Below are 5615 nucleotides of genomic sequence, written 5' to 3' on the forward strand. Positions count from 1 at the left end.
ATGAAAAATAGAGTAGACTGGTGAATTTGGGTATGAAATTCAAGGTCTTATTTTTATTCACATCTGTAAGCAGAAGTAAGTCCTTCCTTATATGAATCAAACACTAAATCCCTAGAAGCTGAAAAGGAGTAAAGAACATGAAAGTAAAGAAAGCCTCTCAAATCTATTTATTAAATGGGTCAATTAGTTAACTTGACTGGTTAGATTATGGGTCTAAAGGAAGCCAGTTCAGGAGTTCAACTTTGCATCAATTGCCCTGTTAGGTCATAAGGACAAACTCATGCTTGACAAACCAGTTTACAATCTACCTCCACCCTGAGATAAAATAAACATTACTTTCTGTTCAAAAGAAATATTAATTAGTTTTCTGCCACGCATCTTACATATTACACTTGAAAAGAGGTATCAAAGAGTTCAGTGAAAAGAAGCCATGTCTTAAATAAGGAGCTGAGAGGTTTTATTTTTTTTCTCCTATTGTACAGCTCTGCAGAAGTTTTATCACTTGGATGGAAATATATACAGCATTTACAAGTAATAATGGAGATTCACATTATTAATGTTATGCTAACAATTCTTAAAGGTAACTATTAGGATAGAATTCAAATAATCTCTGGTTCTTGATCATTTTAAAATCTTGTAAATATACTGTGAAGCAATTTGAAAACTCATCCATTCCCCCAAAAGAAAACACTTCTGTGCTAATAAATTAGATGTCATATTAAAAATGAATAATAATTCTGTGCTACAGGCACATCCTTTTTATTCTTATGATGTTAGAGGATTATGGGGTTAAGTTGACAGTAATTGGAAATTTGTTTGTATATATTAGCCAAAGACCAAAACAGAGGTGACTACTAAGTTATAAAATGGGAAGTAGTACATACTAAAAGAAAATAACTAGTAACTACATCCCATGCATTTTTCAAACATACCATATGGTGCTGTCAATATCGAGAGATCTATGCCTGGAAAAGGTGAGTCAATCATGTCGAATAACTTAAGAGATGGCAGGCAACAACTTAAGGATGTTCTCTGAGGTATCTATACAATATGGAGACCTCGAGAATGGTCCCTAATATGTTGAGTACAGTGATTGAGGAGGATTTATAGGGGAACATGGATAGGAGTCATACAAGCATATGGGTTGTAATTTACATTAGTGGAAGAAGTACTTGCCTCATTTGGATTATAATGAAGTATGACTCATACATAGTAGGCATTTAATAGATACTTGTTAATACATATTAAAGTACCAAGACATTTGAAATTGATGACTTCACATGGAATTTACTGATATAGTGTGCTGGGAGCTAGGAAACCTGGACTTTAGTTCTGCATCTGACTTTTCATCCCTTAGTACATCAGTTTCCATATTAAAGGAATTTTCCTTTCTGGAGATGGCAAGATCAAATGTAAAAACTCGTGGGGCTCTGATTACCTGTGTGACCTTGGAGCAGGGATCCTTTTTCTGTGGCTTGAACCAGATGGCCAACTAGGTCCCTTCCAACTGAAATTCTTCCCAGGCTAGAAGTTCATTGGATACTCATGGGCCCAACCAGTCCTAATACTGAGAAGCACAAGAACTTTGGACTTGCTTTTTCCAATCTGGGCCAGTTGAGCCCTCATTAGGCCACTTGGTGCAGTCTTACTGCAGATATCTTGTCATGTTAGCCCACTGAAGCTCAGAACCCTCAAGATTAAGTGATGCACTACTTCGTGCCCAATTTTGAAATTTGTTCACCCACAAAAAAGAAAAAAGCAAAGAAATAGGGGGCTATGCCAGAATGACAGCATGATACCATGGGGGTAGGAGGGGAATGCAGGACTTAGATTTCCTGTGGGACCTTAGTAAAAACTGTTTTCCTTCTCCAAGATGATAAGAAGATAAAGTTAAAATAGGCTATTTATTGACCCATAATTCATATAAAGGCTTTAAAAATTATTTGCATTTTCATCTTGCATTATACCCCTTAGGACACAATAAATTAGACATAATATGGGCAGCTAGGTGGTGCAATGGAAAGAGCACCGGCCCTGAGTTCAAATCCGGGCTCAGAAAACACTTGACACTTACTGGCTGTGTGACCCTGGGCAAGTCACTTAACCCCAATTGCCTAACCAAAAAAAAAAACAACCCATAATAGTATTCATGATGAACAGTAATTAGTGTTTTAATAACAATATGAAAGTACACATTATTTCACTAATTGGAATAGTTTTAATTTGAACTATAGTAACTGGACAACTTTTAGAATAGCTCATGTTTCTATGGTGCTTCATGGTTTATATAGCTCTTTTGTTACAGCAATCCTGTGAGGTTGATGATATATGTACTGTCTCTATTTTATAGTTGAAGAAATTGAGGTTCAGTGAATAACTTCATGAATATCATATAGGTAGGTAGTGGGAATGCCCATACTTGAACCCATCTTTTCTGACACCAAGACCACAGAGAGTGCTTTCCAGTTTACCTCACAGAATTAAGGATCTAATAGGTAGCTAGGGAAAGCAATGGATAAAGTGTTGGACTTGGAGTCAAGAAGTTCTGAGTTTGAATTCTGCCACCAATGTACCACCAGTTGAAACCACCATAAACGTACCTCCAAACTACACAGAATAGCATTGTAGCAAAGGCATTAAAGCATAATGGAACAGCAGTGAAGTTGGAATAAGGACATTTTAGTCTTAGGCCAGGAATTGAAACTGAACTAGATGTATGACACTGCTCAAGTTGTTTTACCTTTTGAAACTCAGTCCCCTCTTCCGTAAAATGAGGATGAAAGGCCTAGATGATTTTTAAAGACCTTCTAAACTCTGGCTTTTTTGAATTCCTGAGCCAGAGTGCTAAGTGAACTTCAGTCATTAGGCACTGAAAGTATAAAACAATTTTGCAAAAAAGCATATGGACAACTTTAGAGTAATAATAGCAAACTTAGGGACTTTTCTATGAATTCACTGCTCCTCTAAGAAAATGCTATCTGACCAGAAACCCTCAAGGTCTTTCCCTTCCAGTTTGATTTTTTTTCCTTTTCTTTTTTTGAGCAGGCAAACTAGGTCATCTTCTGCCTCATTTCTTACCTAGCCTTAAATCAATGAATGGGTGTAGCCTCAGACAAACTGAGACCTGTGAAAGATCTTAGCTTAAAAAGGCCAAGGTTTCCCACTGCATCTGGGGTCATCTTCAGTCATCCTGACATATGTCTTGCCACTGGACTCAGATGACCCTGGAGAAGTGAGGCTGGTGACTTTGCACACCATCGCCTCACTTAAATCCAATTTACTTGCAAGTCAAGTCATCACCTTCCTGTTGTCATTGATCCTCCTTGAGAAAGAAGGACAAACAACTAGCTGGGAAGGATGGATTCCTGTTTTCTGCTACCAGGCTGCAACTTCTTTTTTTTTCTGTATAGTTTCATAGTTTCCCCATTATGTTTTAGCTATTCTGTATTTAGCAGTAATACTTACATTTCATTGACAATTTATGGTAAGGCACAAAATGCTTTCCCCATTACCACCTTGTGAGGTATACGATTATAATCCCATTTTGCTGATGAAAGTTGTCATCGGCAAATTATCAGCTGGAGTTGTAAATTGTTACTGGTGTCAGTTTCTGATCCAGGATTATAAGAGTCAGATTCAGAGCAGGAAGGGACTTTGGGATGCATCTGGCTCAAATATACATACTGTCAAAAGGCCTGAGTTTGAATTTTGGCCCTACCACTTACTACCTATCTTGGGAAAATGACATTCTCTGTGAGCCTCAGTTTTTCCAGTTTATAAGTAGTTAGCCCCTTCTTTTACAGTTGAGGAAACTGAGGGCCACAGAGGCTAAGTGATATAAGGCAGCTAGCTGGCACACTTAGTAGAGAGCTGGGCCTAGAAGACCTGGGTTCAAATCTAGCCTCAGACACTTATGAGCTGTGTGACCATGGGCAAGTCACTGAAACATATTTACCTCAGTTTCCTTACATGTAAAATGGGAATAATAGTACTTACCTACTAAAGTTGTGAGGACCACATGAAAGTAAAGCACTTAGCACAGTGCCTGGCACATAGTAGGTGCTATATAAATGTTAGCTAGCTATGATTTTTGCTATTATTTGCCCAAAATCAAATAGGCAGTAAATGGCAGTCAGGATTACAGAATCACATAATGTTTAAAATCAAAAAGGATCTTAGCAGTACATATGCTCAAAATAGAATCCCTTCTACACTGTAACTAGCAAATAGTCATCTGGCTTCTAGCTCCAAAACCTGTAATCTTTTCACAAGTCTTCTAACTAAATCTCTGCCCTTCCATTTACTAATTGTGAAGCCTTAGACAAGTGACTTAAACCCTCTGGGTCCTACTTTGCTCATCTGCAAAGGAGAGTGTTGCACTAAAGTATCAATGCCCTTTCCAATTCTAAATCTGTCATCTTATAAACAACCATTCTTTCTACCATGCTGGTAATAGGATTTTTACTTTGAGTAAGAAGATACAAGACTTGACTGCTGCTTACTAGCTGTGTAACCTTGGGAACAAAGTCCTTTCCCTTTCTTCATCTAAAGGGGCAGCTAGGTGGTACAATGGAAAGAGTATCAAGCCTGAAGTCAGGAAGACTCATCTTCCTGGGTTCAAATCTGTCCTCTGACACTTATTAACTGTGTTCCCTGGGGCAAGTCACTTAACCCTGTTTGCCTCAGTTTCCTCATCTGAAAAAGGAAGTGGCAAACCACTCTAGTATCTTTGCCAAGAAAACCCCAAATGGGGCCATGAAGAGTCAGGCACAACTGAAGAACAATTTGAAACTCTAGAGCTAAAAAAAAAAAAAAGCCACCAGGGGTCATCTATGCCAGAGATGCCCAAAATAGGCAGCATTGTTGGCCACCTTCTTGGGTGTAACTGAACTAGATTTAAATGTAATTGGGAAATATTTAATTAAATAATACAACAGAAGATACATTTTATGTCTTTTTCTAAGCCAATATCTGGCCAGAAGGGATCCTCATGTATGATTTAATGAGCCCTGTTTCTATTTGAATTTGGTATTATTCATCCAGTCCCAGCCCTCTTATTTTACTGATGAAGAAACTGATGATCAGAGAGGCTGTGTCTTGCCCAAGGACACAGAATTGGCAGAGAAAGTATTTACAGGGTTGATTAGACTAGATGACCTCCAAGCTTCCTTCCAGTTCTAAATATTATGATATTAAATGTGTCCACAAGGTTCCTAGAGACCAACACCAAAGAAATCTCCCTGATTTGCCAAAACTCATAATCAGTTACCTGCAGCTGTCTGTTTAGAAAGCAAGGTCTTCCTTTTTATATATCACCCATTTAGCACACACTGTAATTAACCATCCTGGTTTTGACTAATGGAGATTCAGTTAGTGCAGTAATGAGACCATGAGATGATGTTTAGAAGTTTCAGAGTAACTGTGAAATCAGGACACAGGATAAACACACCTTACAATCTATCACAAGACAGCTTTTCCCCAGCAATCAGCATTTCATATAATTATATCATCAAGCCTTGATGACTAATTGCTCATTTCCCATTTATTCTTCCTTTTTGTAAAGTACAGAAAAATCTAGCTGCTAAATATTTCCCTAGAGAAAAAAAAACTTCGCA

This window comes from Phascolarctos cinereus, unplaced genomic scaffold (assembly GCF_003287225.1).
Source record: "Phascolarctos cinereus isolate Bilbo 61053 unplaced genomic scaffold, phaCin_HiC Scaffold_2;HRSCAF=192, whole genome shotgun sequence".
Lineage (NCBI taxonomy): Eukaryota > Metazoa > Chordata > Mammalia > Diprotodontia > Phascolarctidae > Phascolarctos > Phascolarctos cinereus.